We start from the raw sequence: 19,629 nt of genomic DNA, 5'->3' as shown, positions 1-19,629 counted from the left end.
ATAACTCAGTACATAGCAGATCAGAATTCAATAATTGTTTAATTGTTGACTGAATGACAAGTTTGTTTGTTTTTTTTACCAAAAATTGCTGCTTTCCTGAAGATACTTACCCTAAGTATCTTTTACATATGATTTCTCATGTGTAAAAATACTTAATGACCTAATTTCTAGGTTAATTTTAAAAAGAAGTATTTCCAAAAATATGAACACTAATAATCATCTTTAAGGGTTGATAAATTTCATACATATTCTGTATCTCCCCTAAGATGTTTATGTGCATGAAATATGTGGAAAACTTATCGTTTGATTTTTCATATTCTGTAGCCAGTGTGAATGGATAGGCACAGAATGTAATGAGGCTGTATACCATTCCACACATTTTAAAGAATTATATGCATGTGCCTCATTGTACGTTAAGTGAAATATGGAAGCAATAAATACCGATAGAGAGCTCTTCATTGCTTAAACTATTGTCCTGGAAGTGAGCCTTTATAATTCTTGATAAGCTGTTTCTGATTACTTGTTGCCTGAGTGCCATATCATAAGGACGTACGTGAATATAAGTGTCTGTCTGTACTTGTGGTCATAGGCTGTTTTATGTAAGTGAGCTATAAACTAATAGGATTATACTGGAACTAAAGAATAAAAAGTGTTACATAAATATTGAGAAATGAATGTGTTCTCAGTTATGCTTCTCGAACTTTGTGAAGCATACAATTTTCAGTCAATAGATGCCTTTACTGATAAGGCTGAGCTTGTCCACACTACTGACAACATTCTAATATTGGAACAATTTTTTTGTGTGTGTCATAGAAATGACATAAAGAGAGGTGCCGTGACATAGATAATGCAATGCAGGCTTATAAATTAGAGATACTATAAGAAATTAAAGCCTACCAGAGATGTTTTATATGTATTTTATTTTATTTATTTATTTTTTATTTTTTAGGTGAGGCAACCCTTGGTTGACCTCACAGATTGCAAGGACCTTTTCAGCTTACAATCCCTTATTTTTTATTTTTTATGCCTATGGCACCTGGTCTTCCCTAGGTGGTCTCCCATCCAAGTACTGACCAGGTCCAACCCTGCTTAGCTTCCGAGATCAGATGGGATCGGGCTTGTTCAGGGTAGCACGGCCGTAGACTCTTATATGTATTTTCAAAAAAAATCATTTTGTAGTTGGACAAAGCGTAGGGGCTACACTCTGGGTCCTAGGATCTACTAAAGGAGATGTAAATGGAGCTGTAGCAGTTGTACCTCATGTGAAGACAGTTATCGAGATGCTAGTATCTCATTTTGATTGTGGTTTGATGAAAGCTGCCCTCAAAGGTGTATAGCTTTATCAAAAAGCTCCACATTGCAACATCACTTCATCGAGCTAACGATCAAGCAGTCTGATGCTTCGACTTTCAAAAATAAATACACTCTCATTGATGAACTCTCATCTGGCCTCCCTGTGGCAGTGGAGTGGAAGCGCCTCCCTTCACGCAGGCCCTGATAATGACAATTGATAGCAGAGATGAAAGATTGATTATATGAGTATTGAAAAACAGGAGCTAGATGTGCTTTTTCATAATAAGATGGGAATTAAATATGTGGAACATTTATGAGTGTCAGATTGCTCTGTAGATTTTATATGGACCATCTTAACTAGTCATAACACACCCACGAAATAGGCACTATTGGTCCCTAAATTGATAAAATGAGGCTCAGAGGAGTTATACAACTGGCCTTGGGCCGCACAGTTTGTTTCTACTTGGTAGAATTTGGGCTGGAACTCAGTCTAAGACTTAAAAGGCGAGGCTTCTCATCACAAGGAAATGAGAAAACCAAGATGGCTGCTCATGCAGATAGCTGCCACAGGCTGTTTGGGAAAACTATTTTTGAAACTTCATGGTCTAAAGTAAACTATTTTTTTTTTAAAAAAAGTAGTGGACACAGAGCTATTGAAATTGGGGTTTGGAGAATTAAGATAGAAAAGGAGCCAGTAAATCTTCTTAGCGTTCTTATCCTCTTTCATTTCCATTCTCTCTCGCTATTCTACACATACAAAAATGAATGAACCAATCCCATAAATCCCATAAAAGCTATCCTTAATCTGTCCCTCTTTTAGTGCGCTTATAAAAAAAGGCCAATAGCTTTCAGTGAAATATGATATGGACTGAAGCAGAGAGCTCTGTACAATTTTTAAGATTCAGCTTGGCAAAATCTGTTTATTTTTACTCAGGATCAGGAAATACATACAATGAAGTAACAGAGTGCAAGTTTTTTTTTTTCTGGGAAATTAATATCACCAATGTACTTTATATAACTATTGTCAAATCTTTATTTTTTCCTAATTTTCAGTATCAAGTATAAAATGTGCCTGAATGTTTGATGCTATAATTTAAAACTATTCCAACATATAACTATTTTTATTTTAGTAAAAAGTAAAAACAGTATTAAAATTTTTCTTGCCTATTTTACATTTATCGCATTTAGAAACATCTACTAAATTTTATATTTTAAAACGTACTTATTGCAACCTAAAACCTCAAACTCTTTAGCTTGGTGAGCAAGAGTGGTTACACTATATGCTTTGAGTTTTTAGGGTTTTTCCTAATGCTTGGAGTGTGTTGAACACTAAGAAGTATCTGAGATAATGAATTATATGTTACATCAAGTGCATTTTTGCCACCATCATGTGCTCATAAAGGACATCACAGTGTTTCCTGTTGAGCTTGGACTTGGCCCTGTCATCATTGTAAAACTATATTTCTGGAAGATACTAAGTACTTATTGACAATAGTAGGAGATACAAACGCTATTGTTTCATTATGCCACACAGGATTTATCAGTGTTTCACTGAATAGCTCTACCATGAAAATCTGGAAAGCCAAAAGGAAATGGAAATAGCCAGAGTACACAAATGGCAAATCAATCTAAAATGCACTGTACATTTGCACATGAAATTTACCCCATTTCTTCATTTAATAAAAAAAGTATTAGAGAAAGTAATATAGTTCATGGGGTTAATTCAGAAGTAGGTAATTGAATAAAATGCTAAGCAATTGGCTCGAAGGGGCTGATATAAACCAATTAATGCAGATTTGAAGAGGAACAAATGGCTTGAAAATCTTCCATTAAAAATATATAATCATAAGAAAATACAACTATATATTAATTGCAAAATATATACATATATACATATATATATAATGTGTTTAGAATTCACTGAAATCATGTTTGTGTGTGTATGTGTGTGTGTGCGTGTGTGTGTGTGTGTGTGTTAAAGTGAAATTCAAGGGATTCTCAAAAATTCAAATCTGGATAACTAAAACTAGTACAAATCCATATTTAGCAATATTCAACCTGTTTGTAATGAGTTTAGTAATTCTCCTAACTTTATAGATTATGCTACTGACAGTAAACATATGTATCCTCTAAAAAGACAGTTGGAAAACTCTACTTATTATTAATTGCATTGCATTTGAAATTGTACTTCCATTTCTAGCTTATTTTTACCTAAGGATATGCTAATAGGCTACTGTATTGTAGATATTGGAATTTTAAGGTTCCTCCTAGAATTTGAACTGTCAATTATACAAAAGAAAACTCCACAAAATTCTAGGCTATTAAACTACTCAGTGCTAATAATCAAATTGTGTAATGTGCAGCATAGTGACTATAGTAAATAGACTTATTTACTATGTATTTGAAGTTGCTGAGAGATTAGATCATAAAAGTTCTTATCACAAGAAAAAATATATAACTACATATGGCGATGGATGTTAGCTAACATTGTGGTGATCATTTCACAGTACAAAAAATATCGGATCATTATGTTGTATACATGAACCTAATATAATGTTATATTCAATTATACTTCAGATTAAAAAAAATGTATACAAGAGAACAGTCAGTACTTGGAACTTTGGTTTCAACATCTTAGGTACTGTACCTCTTTAACACAAATGGTACATTATATACAAAAGCTTTACCCTTGAAGATACAGTTACTGGTTTGCTAATATTAATGTTAGATATGTCTGAGTCATATTAATTCTTAATACAATATCATTCTCATCAAAATAATTCCACTGAGGGTTGGAAGTGGGTTTAATTATTTCAAATGTGGACAGCAAACTAATTCCAGAAAAGTAATAGTCACTTTATTATATTTCAAATGATTATAAATAAGCCTCATTGATTCCATAAATTTCTGTTAAATGCCCAATAAGTAAAAATGTAAATAGACAGACAAGTTGATTTGTTTAAAGTGATTTACACTGTCTTTTTCAGTTATTTTAAAAAATTATTGAGCAGTGAGCAATAATAGTCAGAATATGAGAAAATACGCTGGTTCATTACATATCCCATGATTATTGAAAGAAAAAAATATTTTTGCTTCTGGAGGGTATTGACAAGTATTTTGAATAAGATATACTACACACAAAGCAAACAAAATCCTGTTTCATTGATATATTGGGGCAAAATTCCAAATGACAAACTTGTCATAAAACCTCTGTCATCCCTTGCTGATGAAAAAAATATTGGTGATACTAACAATGATTTAAATGGAGTAACCCCATGAATATTTTAAGACTAGTGAGTGAAATTTGAGATTTGTTTTCAGAACAGATTCCTTTAATATGCGAGAATTTTTACACACACACACACACACACACACACACTCACACACATTTAGAAGCTATCTGCTAAATTGTTTTTCATTCCTCTTTGAGTTCCTACTTTAAAAGTAGAATCAAAATCAGCAATATGCATTGTATTCTATAAATCAATTTAGCCAAATTTCCCCTAAATAGTTTGTCTGCATTATTTTGAAAACACAGAGCACCATTTTGAATAGCCACAACCTCTTTTCATTATGTACCACGTTCAGCTTTCTGCTTTAGCTCTTTGTTGTGGTGTCAAGCATAATGTTTTTTATTTTTGCATCAGTTTTGCTCAGTTGTCTAATGAACGTGATCATGTAGTATTTGAGGAGGTGGCTTTACCCCCATGGGTCTGTTGTCTCCATAACTGTTTTATGTTTTCTTGTCACTGTGTCAGTTTTCCTAGACAGATTGCGAATTCCAGAAGGTAGGGCTTTTGTTTTATTATGAAAATTTCCCTCTGATACCATTTATCATAACCCGAGATCCCTATCTGTATTTCTATGTCTATTCTATTTCCATGATTTAAAAAGGTGTCAGGGGGAAGAAAATATAGACACAAATTTTAATTTATAACTAAAAACACTTTTTGAAATATTCTCTAAGATCTTGCCAAATATGTGACTTGACTACCTCCTCTATTCCTCTGTGCTTCTGCTCACTTTGGTAACAGCTGAATGGGAGGCAGATGACTTGCATGATCCACAAGCTTTGTAATAGGATGATACATATATTTTATTTTAGCCAAGTTTGAAGTAAGCCCTGCCTACAGCAAGTATTTAATAAAAGTTACTAACAGATGGAACCACTAACAGTTAAGCAAGTTTAAATCCATCTAATAAGTATATCTTAATGATTAATAACATCTCAAATCTTAAGGGATCCCTAATCTTTGCAATCTTTTTTCAAATTAAAAATTTACCTAATTAGATTTCAAAATAATTTTTAGGCATTGTCTATTAAACGGAACTGGCTAATTGTTCATGTACATTTTGTCATGACTTTCCTACCATTAGCCTGTGTTGTTCCTGCATTTTAACGAGTTAAGGAAAAAAAAGTAGGTATTGTGTTTGTAGTTTTTTTAATGTAATTATGTTAAAACTAAGAATACATTTTTTTTCTCAAATTTTTGTTACCCCTCTTGTGGCATAACCTACAAATGAAAAGTTCTATAACCTCCTTCCAGTAATTAAGAGAAAGACATAATTAAATAATTACAAGAGCAATTCATGCTAAAGCACTGAGAGTCACTAAGCAACTAATTCAATAATTAATGAATTATATTTTTTACAAAAATTTTAAACTGTGGAGGAACAAGTTGGATTTACTGGTCTACTATGGCTTTCTGGGATTTTTATTTACACCCACATTATAGTGTAATTTGGGTACTCGACTGTTGAGGGACTATGCTTTGGAACCTGGGTTGGGAGAAAAGTATCAACTATAGTTTAAAATATATAGCAAGTGAAATTCTCCACTTCTTTTAGTTATGAGAGAGTGAAACAATGTTTAATAAAATTATGTCTTTGCCATTGAGAGAAAGGAAATTTAGGATGGTAGGATTACGAGCTAATACCTGATATTAATATCTGCTACCAATGGTAGATCCATAATTTGTCGTCGATAATTCTGTGTATTTCTTCCTGACCTTACTTACTTTGGTGTCTATAATGCTTACTCTAAGTATAATGACTACAACTTACCCTTAAAAAATCGAATTCTTCATGCTGAAATATATGCCTAGTTTGTTTCCAGAAGCTGTAGATTCTATAAGAATATATTGACTCTAATCCTTGTTTATATTGATATTCTCTAATTGAAGGAATGAGACAAACATGAAACAGTCAGCAAATAGTTGAACTATTAAATGTTAGAAAACCTTTAAGTGAAAACAGGTGGTATGAGACCATGTTGTTTTTGTGCTTGTGTATGTATTAAAGGGACAGGGCATGGGCCCTTTAGGTCTGATGTCTGGCTGTCTCTGTGGACCTTACAAGGTTGAATTATTTAAGAAACCAGGGACTGCAGGAGAAAAAAAGCATTTTCAGTGAGAATAAGCTTGGGAAACAATGGCTTAAAGAATATTAGGTGTCTTTAGCAAGACATTTTAAAAAAAATAAGCTAATGTACATTGGGATATTCAAAAAGTAGATAGTCTACAGTAGTAGACAATATTTTTTAAGCCTGTTTTTATTTTCACCTGATATTTCACAGAATGCATTTTTTAAATTGCTGTCTTAGTGAATTTCCCATGGTTCATGTTTGCACTCTCTCTTGATGTTTAGGGATTGAGTTTTGTCATTAAGCAGAAACTGGAACCATCTCTTAGTCATAGATTTGCATTAACCAATCTCACAAGACTGATCTATGCAATCAGAATGCCAGAGATTTAATTAACAACGAGAATGGTAACTGCCAGGGAGACAAATGCAATCCTGAACAGCGTTTTCTTGCCCATAGGCACATAAGATGGGAAAAATGTTATAATTAGGAGACTAGTCAGTGAAGATGGAAACAAAACTTGGTAAGAAGATCTAGCTTTCCAATGTGTGATGTCATTGTACTGAAATAACCTTATGTTGCCATCTTTGTAAGGATATGCCTGTCATTAACATCTTGGTCCATGGCATACCTCCTTCTGGACACTGTTGTAATTGCATTGCCAGCTTCTGTCAGTCTTTAACTTTTCTGTTTTATTGATGACAGCCCCCCTGTCTTTCAATGGAGCATTCTTTGATTAGCTTTTTTTAAATATTTGATTAGATAATGACCTATGAACTTATGCATTTGTTTTGTCTCTTTAAGATGATTTTATGTACATCTTTGACCTAATAGGTGATGATATAGTGAGTTTGTTTGGGATACATTGTGTTAGTGGTTCTGGAATGTCTGATTATGATTTTCCAAGAGGAAACGGCGTTATGAGACTCAATCACCAGAAAGAAGTTAGAAACATTTATTTAGGAGTCTTCTGTGTAATATGGTTTGAAGATCTAAAATATGGATGAGAATCTATGTAGAAAGAATATAATAAAAATATGCAAAGAATAGAATATTGGAAAATACTTAGATTTAGTGAATGGGATAGGAAAGAAGACCACGGAGTATCCAGAAGAAAGGAAATGGAAAGACATAGTCATGTGGCATGATACTTAAGGATATACATCTATATGTATTTACATGTATGTATCTCAATATATAACCTACATGTATACCTATGTTTCTTTATCTCTCTCCTCTATCTTCTTCTCTCCAGCTTCTTTTAGGTCTTAGATAACATAGAATGTCACCTTAAAGCGTCAGATTGGACTAGAAAGGAGATCACTAGTGTAGTGGAATGAGGACACACTTCTTTCTGGTTGGTGATTTTAAGTAGGACTAAATCCAGAAAACCCAAGCGAGCTCTCAGGGTACTGGCTCCTTTTATGTTTGCAGATTCAAGTTCAGTAATCAGTCACTTCATGGGATCTTTGCTGGTCTAACAGAGTTTTCCCTTCCTCATACCAACATCTTTGGGGCAAATTGGTTTAAGGACGAAGGGGCAGAAATCCTCACAGAAACCAAGGAGCCTCCTGAAAGAAGTAGGATTGAGACTGTCCCTTCTCTTTTGTGATTCAGTAATATTAAAATTTCTCTGGAAGATTGGTATGTTCCTGATGGACAGCTAGAAAACAAAAGCTATCTTGAATTTTCAAAGGAAACGCCAAATTTAATCTAAGAATACAGAGGTTCATGGGGTTCTCCCAGAATGAGCTTCCCCATCAGAGCACTTTATCTTTGGAGGCAATGGATGAGGTTCAGTCCGGCCATGAAAGGATTAGGTTAGGACAAGCATTAAGACTGCAGCTTGATGAAGAGACAGTCTACTTCTTTCTGGTTGTTGTTGGAAGGCAGGACTATACTGACAGCCCTCTAGGGCACATGGCAAATCTTTGGTGATGACAGCAGGGCTCAGGAGAGAGATGCTCAACTACACACGAATGAGGATGAAGGAATAACTTGGAGAAACAAGACGATCCTGTCTATAGCCGCTCCATAAATTGTGACAGAGATTCGCATAGGTTAGAACAATGCTTGTGAAAGGAAGAGAGGAAAACACTTTAAGAAAGGGGTGTTCCCTAAGACACGTTTCGGAGAATAGTCAAAAAAATGAGATCTGAAGGAGATATCAGTCTTTTGAGCATGTGAAAGTCAGTGGTGTATTAAGAGATTTATTAGAATGGTGGCAACAGGGTACCTAGACGGTCAGAAATTAAGCAGTTAGGACCATGGGGGAAGAAGGGACTTCTGTGAAGCAGAGACCACTCTTTGGGGAAATTTTTGGGGATAAATTGGAGAATTTTTAAAAAATTATTATTGCCTTTGGATACACAGAATAGTCGATGAGAAATATTGTGAATTTTGCTAATAAATTCTATTATTAATTATTGAGCTTCTAGTTTAAACTTGGTGCTGTGCTATTTGTTAAATAGAAATGTTGTATGAATGAACATGCATGAAAATGCCTGATGAAACCAGTTTCTTAAAAAGCAAGATGGGGCGAAACCAAGTTAACATTCTAAGAATTTCCAGATGGAATGAAAGTTCAATTGAATTTGGAAAGAAGCATTTAGCATTGGAAGCACTGCAGTAAGTGGAGATAAGATGAGCTTCAAAATCAGCTTTGTTTGAGTACTGTTTTGATAGGTTTATATAATAGAGTGGGAATTTCATAGTGAACAGTTGGGCTCCCAGGACCAACATAAGAGAAAGTGATGGAAATTTGATCCAACTGATATAAGAATATTCTAATTTTACTTTTCTAGTAGCTATGAGAATAATGGAGCAAAATGCATATTTTTAAAAAGGTTAAATAAGTAAAGAATGGTAAAAATGGTTAAAACTTGTAAGAAAATATTAAGTTTATATTCAAGAACTTCAAACTTTGAATTTTGCCTGCTATGATAGACCACAGTATAGAAAAACTTTCCTTCATCTCATTACTGAATTATTAGACTTTATAACTTCGTAATTTCAATCAGTACAAGATGGACTCTAAGCAAGCATTTGGTTCTCAACTCTTTTCTATAGAACAAAGAGTGAAGGTGTAAAACGTTAACAAGTTTCCTGGAGTTTATTCAGTTTGAGAGAATTTGTGGCAAGTTTAGATTTAGAATCAGTGCCACTGTGTTTCATTGAAGTGAGCCTTATGTATTTAATGGGTATAAGTGTTTTTCTTTAGCATATAATATTAAATTATTATTTTCTGTAATTTTTTTGATGGTGAACATAAGTTATATATGAAGGAGAATTGTTATTTGTTGACCTTATTTGTTTATTCTGATTTTGATATTCCCATATCTGAAACAAAATTTTTTCAGAATACATAATACTGTGCAAAGCATGGTGAATTTTTTTTTTTTTGATTAGTTTTTATACATGGTTAGAGTATCTTTTCAAAATTCTGGAACTACATTTGACTCCTGTCAGAAATAAACAAACAACCTCAATTGAAAACTTTAGTATCCTGTAAGCTCTTTGTATTAGATCATTCTCTGCAACTTTCAACTCAAATGCAAAAAGCCACAGGAGATGCGACTCAGTGGTTAATAGTGGAAGTGTCTGCTTTAGGCACAACTGTACAAACATTCCTCACATTATGTTTTAAAAACTGACTTTGCAAGATATAAAGCAATTTGTTAGCTATGTAATTAGGCACGTTTGCAGTTAAACACCTATAAAAGCAAATAGTTCATTTAAAGTCAGTCTTTTAGAAAGGACAATTCTGTATTTATGACCTTGATTAATTATTCAACAATGTAAAATGGAACTATTCAACAGTAGTTTCATTTTTATGTCCCTTTTCTTTATGAATATAGGAATAAAGAATAATTTTCATTTAAAATGTTGACTGTGGTATATATAGAATATCATATAATTTAGGTGAATATTTCATGAGAGATTTAAAAAAAGTCACCCATTTTTAAAATCTGAAACACGATTGCTTTACCAATTCTGAATATATCAGGACCATTTCTACATACAAACTAATATTGATAATTAGAATACTGTCCAAAGCTGTATTTAAACTACTAAGAGTAGGGAATTGTAATGCTCAGGTTTAGAATCCACGTAGTTATTTTTCTTTATTAATTTTCGTTGTTTAAATGTGCATTATTCTCATCGATATTTCTTTGTAGAGTTTGCATTAAAGAGGGCCACAAATTTAAATATCACAATATGCTAGATTATGAATAAGTGTACATATATTTTTTCTGATATGTGTATTTCATTTAATTTTAAAGAGTGTGTGTGTGTGTGTGAAAGAGAGAGATTTTTCATAGTTATCTACCCAGCCTGCATAAAATAGACTATTCAAGATATAAAAATAAGTCTGAAGTCTGATGTAACACTATTTATAGTAATTTATAGCTAATTTTACCTATTTAAAATACTTGTATGATCGTATGCTATAAATGGAGCCTGTGGGAAACATTGACTTGGTGTTAAACATCAATCAGAATAAAATTTTCTTTTTTTAAACACAGAAGGAATTAAAATGGAAGCAATCATTGAGCACCTACTATCCCACTAGATATTGTCATCTCCTTACCAGATATTTCACATTTATTATGCCATTTAATCTTCACAACTTTATTAAATTGGCTTTATTTCCACACTTCAAGGAGGAGGAACTGACAAATAAGCCAGCTTGTTTCGAGATGCCAAAACGAGTGATGAAACCTAGGATTTAGGCCCATGTCTGATTAATAAATCGGCTGTTATTCTATTTTAATATACTACATTTAACTTATTTTATATACTGACAATGATTCAGTGTGGAGAGGCCATTTCCTTCTACTCTTTATTTTTCCTACTTCTGTGATGAAATGATTGCTTCCTCATTTATGTAAACACTATAAAACTTTTTTTTTAAAACCTGAACCATGGAAAGATTTAGAATACTCTTTTGGTTTGGTGGGTAAAATGATTGCAGATATAAACGAATCCTAAAATGAATGGATATGAATGGAAATAGAGAAAAACAAGAACAAAGCAACAAGAATAGTGAAAAACGAAGTGTCAAGGCAAAAAGAAAAGTTAAAGCAGCAGCGTTTATTTATGGGACCCTCTCCCAGGAGAGTCCAGCAGCATGGCGCTGCATTCTCCTGGATTCTGCCCACACAGTTGCTTTTTCTGCAAGGGATCTGCAATTTGAATGCTTGGTGCCAGTTCACATCAACTGTGCAAACCTCCTCGCCCTGTTTGAACTGGACAAATGTAAAGAGACCTGACTTTTGAGGGGAGACAATGAAAGAAGAAAAATCATATTAAATCCTGTACTCTAGTGCAAAACACAAGGCTTTGTAAAAGCTTCCTTGCTTAAGAAACTACACGGTCCTTCCACAGGGAAACAAAATATCAGGCACAAATCACGAAAAAGGAAAGCCAACATTATCAGAAGAGACTTTCATTTAAAGTGTATTAATAAATGCGCTGTGGCCCCCCCTCCGAAAAAAGCCACCAGGCGAACACCCGAACTCTGCTCCTCTCTTCATTCTTTTCAAGTGGCTGTGAAATTTTCGGGGTCGATGACAGTTATTGCTCACCTTCCTAAAATTGGTCTTTAAAATGACTTTGTGCTTTAATGCAGACAGAAAAATCCTTCATCCTGGTGATCAGTTCCAAAGCCTTGGAAACAGTGTGATCCATCACGTGGAGTGCCTGATGGATGTGGCAGGCGATAAGCGTGCGAGAGCTGTTTCAAGGCCACTAACGTGGAGTCTGCAGTCTGACCCGAGTCCTTTAAAGCCCATAGCTTTGGAGTAAACGGAGGGTCAGCAAAAGTGTCCTCTTCTGCACGGGCCATTTGAAACACTGAAAAATCAAATTAAGAGCATCGAATATTGATTTCGAAAGCATTTGCAAGTTATTAATGATTTCAATTATTGCAATAATGAAAAAATGAAATTTCCCTTAATGAAAGCAGTTGAACTTTATTCACTGTTTTCAAATACCGTTTTAATGAAAAAAATTTTCAACTCACATAAAATCCACAGATGGCTTGAGAAACACAATCCAACTGTCAGATCCTTTAGTAGCCTTTTAAAATATATAGTTTTAGTAAGGAAAAGTGTGTAACATAATATGCTATACATATACTGAGTGAAAGGATTACTACAGTCAAAGTAAGTACCATGTAATCTCACATAGTTACTGTTTGCTTTTGTGATGAATATATCTAAAATCCACGCTTTTAGCGTATTTCCAGTGTCCAATGCAGTATTGTTAGCCACAGTCACCAAGCCGTGCATTAGATCTCTAGACTTATTCCTCCTACGAGCCTGCGGCTCTGTACCCTTTGAGCAATATCTCCCCGTGCCCCCCGTTCAACCCCTGTTGCCCATCATTCCACGCTGCTTCTGTAAAATTGACTTTTTATTTTTTGCATTCCACGTATAAGTATACTACTTACCTTTTTCCGTCTGGCTGTCTGGCTTATTCCTCTTAGCTTAATGCCCCCTGGGTTCATCCACATTATCACAAATGGCAGGGGTTCCTTTTCCTCGTTACTGAATAAGACTCTAGTGTGTATAAATGCCAAATCTTCTTTATCCATTCATCCATCGAAGGACACCTGAGTTTTCTTTGCTATTGTGAATAATACTGCCATGGACATGGTGTGCAGATATTTCTTTGAGATACTTATTATTATTATTGAAGAGTTTATTACAAAGCATTTCTAAAAAGTATATTGTATTTGATCTGGAGAAGTCGTTTACTACATTTAATTCTTTATCACTTCTATGGACAATGGAGGAAAAAAAGCTTATTTATATTGTCATAGGCTTGAGTTTAGAGATAAATTAAGCCAAGACTAAAGAACGGACAAAATTCAAAATTAAATGAACAAAAGGAAAGGCAACAACAGTATCTATGAGCAATATTTTGAGTTTGAAAAAAATCTAAATAACTGAAATATCAAAACTATTTATTACTCGAATTATCCATTCAATTTTTCATTGTTTTCATAGCCACCTCTAGCATTTTAAATCACACTTTATAAAACTCTGTTTCTGTTGCTTGACTTTTTCTGTCTGTAACTTAGCTTTTATCATTTCATTCAAAAGATATTTATTTTATGCCTGGTATGCGTCACTCTGAAAAATTACATTTTAGTTTCTGAGGCCAAATAACCAGATATTAGATTTTGTGCTAATAAAATATTGCTAGTAAGAGCTCAGTCAGAATTTAATATTAGACATATTTTGACAACAAAAGCATTTAACCATTAAGTGCTGACAATCCTCATTGTTATTCTAAAGCCAGGTGAATCAATAAGAAGTTTTACATCCATCTCAGAGAAAGAGCAGTAACCTTTAAATTAGTGCTCCACATGAAGAAGTAATTAGGTGCTCACTTTTGGAGAGGTCAAACCATCATCAGTTTTATAAATGCCTGCTTCTGAAGCCATGTTCATTAATGTAATAAGGAGGTGTTGGAATAGCAATGCAGAACAAATCTACAGTATAGGGAAACTAATTGGATTATGGATACTTTCAGCTCTCCTGCTGTTATAGAGACAGACCCTCCTTTATAGATGATGGGCTTTTTGAATTTCATTATTGGTGAAACATGTTGCTCTGTTCACAGGTCTCAGACTCATGGATTTCTGACACTTCGAATTGTCGATCTTCTGATGTTTTTCAGCAGTTTAAGCAAAATGCCACATGTAATTTTCTTAGTGTTATCCACAGAGGTTTTCTTTGCTGAACAAAACAGGGTCTTCTCGGGTCCCACTCTTACGGAAGACCCTGATCATAGAAGGATCTCGTCTGTTTGTCTTTCACTGTAAAGTCGGCTAACACAGCTTACCTGAGTTAGCTCTGCTGCACTGCATAGCCCCGGGTCATTCCAACAACCATTATAAGCCATCTCGTAAATATAGGTCATCTAGTAAGAGTTCAAAGGAAAAAAAAACATTCTGCATCAATCATGGAGTAAAGAACACTTTTAAAGCACGCACAGCTAATGGTGGCTGAATGCCAAACCTTTGCATTGTCATTATTATGACATCTCTTGATGACAAGTGACAGCTGTTTTGTTTCTTTATTCTGTCCTGGAGTACCTTATCTGGTCACATAGATATAAATTCTACTGGATGCATAAGTTTTGATAATAATAAGTTAATTCCCTTCAGATGGACATTGAGGAGCCAGCCTGCTAGGGGAGAGGTCTTTACATGCATGGCTTCCAGTTTGTTTCACGTTCTTACGTCCCTTCGCTCTGAATCTAGAGTTCCTACGTGTCATTACTCCATTTAGGAACCAAGTAATTACTCCTTATCATTTATCTGCTCTTCTTTCGCCTACACCAATTTCCTAGTTTCGAATCACTTTCTTTTCCTCATGGGTGTCTAGATCGATTTCACAAACATTTACTAACCAATACTCTACGCATTGTACCATAGGCTGAAAACCAGTTACATAGAGCATGGTCACATTGCTCGCTTGAGAAGTGCATAGCCTTGTTTTTGAAGTACCAGTGGTTATTCTCCACTAGTTTCTAAATTTTCACGTAGGAGGTTATCAATATACATTCTGGTTAGTGGGTTAATGTTTTTCTGAACTGCCGAGAAGGATGACTTCCTGTGAAATGTTCTGATCTCCAGCTTAACCCCAATAACGTGATCTTCCAGGGTTTGTCATAGTTGATGCATTTGGCCACCATCCAACACTCAGATAGGTCATTATGGCCTGTGTATAATGGGAATATTGAATGCAGCTAAATGATTAAACAACATTATGTTACGTGTCACTGTTAACCTTGATGTGGCCTCATATGAACATGTTTCTTGTCATTTTTGCTTTGTATTTTATAGCAATGAACTGCCATGGTTTATTTTGCTTATTAATTATATTTTTTGCTCATTTGATGAATTCTGAAATGGATTGAAGATTAGAATAGGAAGAAAATTAAATAATTGGAGAACCAACCACCAAAGACTTCCTTTTGAATTTCACTAATTAGTAAAACTCCGTGATTTATAATCATGTGCCACAATTCAAAGTCATATTGGTCACGGTATTTTAAACAAGTAGATCTTAATTATAAGATTATAAAAGGAGAGAAATTAGGAATCATTTCTATGTGGCATTTGTATCTTTCGAATTCTTCATCTCTAATCAGTTTACTTCTAATCGTTATATATTGTAGTGAACACATTGGTGTTTTATTTAATGTTTCTATCCCTTTTTTCAATTGTTTTACTACCTATATTTTTATACTTTTTCTGTCTGTTAAGTCTGTTAAAGTCAATGTGTCACTTCCTTCATGAAGTGACAGTTTATATGCAGGACACAAGTCAAAAAAGAATCATATTGGTTGGGAAGGAGAAAGGGCAATTATAATTAGTATGTCTTGTGATACTTGAGCACAAAATGTGATATCAGTGCAGAGACCTAGATGATGTATTCTTTTGCCTGTGTCATCTGATTTCGATAATACTGACTTTACCTACCTACTTTCTTTCTGCCCACCCGCCTACCTCCTTACTACCCATATACGAGGAAAGCGTTGCCAACACTGGCATCAAATTTGTCACATACTTTGTTTTCTTTATAAGAAACATTTTCTTTTCTGTCCTTGGGAGTATATCTTGATAAGGGTTGAGTAATGAAACAACAACAGCAACAACAGTGTTTTTGATTTATTGTGGTGGCACAGAGCTCACTTATTTGAAATGTCATCATTGATGAACTGAATTACCAGGACATGGAGATGATCAATGCATTAATGATTTTAAGATAATAGAAATAAAAGTTGTAGAGGCTCCATTTTGAATTTCGAAAACACATTTTCAGTAATTTCTGCAGCTCCTTTTAAACACAGTATGTTCTAATTGTATTTGCATCTTTTATAGGAGAGTATAGCAATTGGTTGATTCCTAATACATATCTGTTGAATAGCTACATAAACTCTCATCATAAATAGCTAAGTTGACAGAACCATTGATGACATTTACACAAGACACAAAGCTCAACTTCTCCATGTTGTTTCACAAAGGAAGTGCCTTCTTTGACATTGAGATCTGCTATTATATAACAGTGTTAACTGACTATGACACCATCTTGAAAATTATGTATTTATGATGTTTACTTGGGGAGACAGTATTTTAAACATCAAATAGAAAACAAAAAGAGATGTGACAGGCACTTTTATATAACTATGCTAACCTGTGATTGTAAGTTTGAATAAATAGTTGGAAAACAAATACTTGAATGATGGGGCTAGAAAGGACCCAGTCTTTAGTTTAGGGTACCAATTTCGGCTGTTTCCTAGGGAGGCAGCCCCACTTTCTATCTCTAACTCCATGATTGAGCTTAGTCATGGGATTACAGTGGACTCTCTCTTGAGGGAAGGCAGAGGTGGGGGGGCTGTTCTTTCATGTATAAATGAAGATTGCACTTACATTTATCATGCATCAGTGAAAGCATCTCTCTGTAAAATAGCAATTTGCTTTCTTCCGCTGCTTATGCTGCGATTCCTATATTTTAGTCTTAACAAAAATACACTTCTGTCAGCAATGTGATTAATTTTGTTATCTATCTGTAAATACCATCTTTCATTTAAAATATTTAAAATTTTCCCTATGTTGGCAAGTAAGATGTTGAGTCAGAATTTGGGTCTGGGCTTTCTCAATTTCAAATGAGTACCCTTACTTCAACCTTATTTTGCTTCCTTTAAAAGGAAAATGTTAGTCATGCTTTTCAGCTCTCATATTGGACCACGCCTAAGCCAGCATACCAAGTGACATGCTCAGATAAACCTCTTAATCCTGCTTTTTACCATGTCACCCAAAGCAAAGTTAATGAGCAGACTTTAGTAGGTTAATATTACATAAGGTCTCTCTTTACCTTCTAGTTTCTGAACCGAGACGACTCATGTAACATATTGAGAAAAGAGAACAAGGCCTGTTATGGTAATGGACGCTGTATAACACACAAAACAGGAGTAGTTTTAAACCTTCCCAGGGAGATTGGAAGCTGGAAAGAATTAGTGGTTCTATAAACCAAGAAAACAAATTCTTCTTTGACTTGGCTGGATCGTACAGGAAATCTCTTCTGTAGCTTGGACCCTATGTATCCTTTGTGAATGACCTGTGGAGGCCAAGGGGGTGTAATAAGCAGAATGGGGAGTAAGAGCCCCAGCAGTACACCCAAATAATATTTTCTTTGTTTTTCCTCTAGGAGTAGCAGGATATTAAAAAAATTGTTATTCATGGCAGGATTTATTTTAATATAGTAGCAACGGTAGTATACATATATGAATAAATTCCGCAGCTGCTGTTATGATATTTAAGGAAACTTCATATGAGCATTGCCAATAGTTAAAACAGTTAATATGTGCTGGGCAGTCTTCTAAGCAGTTTAAAGTATCAAACAGTGAGTACTAAGATAATCTGCATTAGATAGCTCAGGCAATATTATAATAATGACAGTAATGTAAAAATGATGATGATGATAATTGCATTAAGAATACATATTTTTTGAAATACGAAGAGTATTTTTAAGTGTTCTTGCCTTGTTTAAACCTAATTGTTTACATCTAATCTTAATGCAGAGAATCTCAGCTCAGGCTGCCTATTAGAATCACACAGAAGTTTGTTTTTTTAAAAACTATTTTTGGTAAATAATTTTAGATTTTACAGAAAAGTTGCAAAGATTATACAGGGAGTTGTCATAATCCCAAGTGCTTTACTCAACACTTTACCTGCACCGCGTGATAACTCAGTATTCACAACAGACATCGTGTCTCTTTTTAAACTCTCCAGTTTGCTCAGAATTTTTTGATATTCCTAAAATTCATGAACCTTCACTTTTCCGGTAATTATTTCCACACTTGACTGCATGCCCTCTCCCATTCCATTTCTCTCACAAACTTTTGAATAAATTAAGTCTACACAGATTCATGATGAATCTTGATCCTAATCATTGAAAAAATTAAAAATAATACTGTTCACCTTTAAGAAAACAAAAAGAAACAAAACAAAACAAAACAATATCTTCGTCTCCCTGACCTTTAACTGTACAGCAAAACATGGGCTTTCCGTCACCTCTGTCTTCTGTCCCCTTGTTCCGCTCTATGGCAAACCTAATCCTGTTCACACTCACACTCTTTCCTCCCTTGACATTCTGTCTTGGACTCACTTAACTCCAGCTTCTGTCTCCACGTGTCGCCAAATTGTCTCATGTCCTGTACTTCCAATTGCCAGAGCTGCAGATCAAGCCTCGTTATTTTACTAATTTCTAGGAGCATTTTATGTTCTGTCACTCTCTCCTAAAACAGTTTATTTTTCATGTTCACTCGGTTTACACAGTCTTTGCTTTTGTACTTTTTTTCTACCCATCACTCTGCCTGCTCTTTTTAAATCTTCTGGACTGGCCACTTTTCTTCTTCCGAGCTCTAAAAATGAGAGTTCCTTAGTAAGCCATCTTGACCCCCCAATCTAATAATTGATGTTTTTAATTTAGATTGGAATCACAAAATGGACATATTCCAAACCAAAACTGAGTTTTCTCTTCTCTTCTGCTCTTCATCTAGGGACCTAATCCCAACGAATGGCGTCATCATTCGCTCGCTTGCTCAGGTTACAACGCTAACTGACATCCTTGCCTCTCATCTCTAGTAACAAACATCGAGTGCATCTCAAATTCCATTGGCTCAGCCTTGAAAATGTTTTCTGCATATGACTTCCTCTCACTTCTCCCACTGCTACTATGCAGGTCGACTACACGGATCTACCCTTAAACGCAAATACCTTTTACTAGGCGGTCTCCTAACTTATTTCCCTATTTTCCCAGTTACTCCACATTCTTCTCTTCCCGATAAAGTAGCCAGTGTGATCCTGTGTAAATAATGTTTATTTTCTCTGCTGCTATCAAAGTTCTCCAGATTTTATCTGAACTCAGAGCAGAATTCAAAGTTTTACTGTG

At 34.6% G+C, this 19,629-nt stretch overlaps 1 pseudogene; it reads right to left on the bottom strand.

Moving 5' to 3' along the window:
* Positions 1-1,024: 1,024 nt before the first annotated feature.
* Positions 1,025-1,144, bottom strand: LOC120589580 (uncharacterized; annotated as a pseudogene).
* Between the last annotated feature and the right edge of the window lie 18,485 nt (positions 1,145-19,629).

This window comes from Pteropus medius, unplaced genomic scaffold (genome assembly GCF_902729225.1).
Source record: "Pteropus medius unplaced genomic scaffold, Ma_sr-lr_union100, whole genome shotgun sequence".
NCBI classification, from domain to species: Eukaryota; Metazoa; Chordata; class Mammalia; order Chiroptera; family Pteropodidae; genus Pteropus; species Pteropus medius.
The sequence above is the reverse complement of the archived record's forward strand: the minus strand, read 5'-3'. Positions and strand labels throughout refer to the sequence as shown.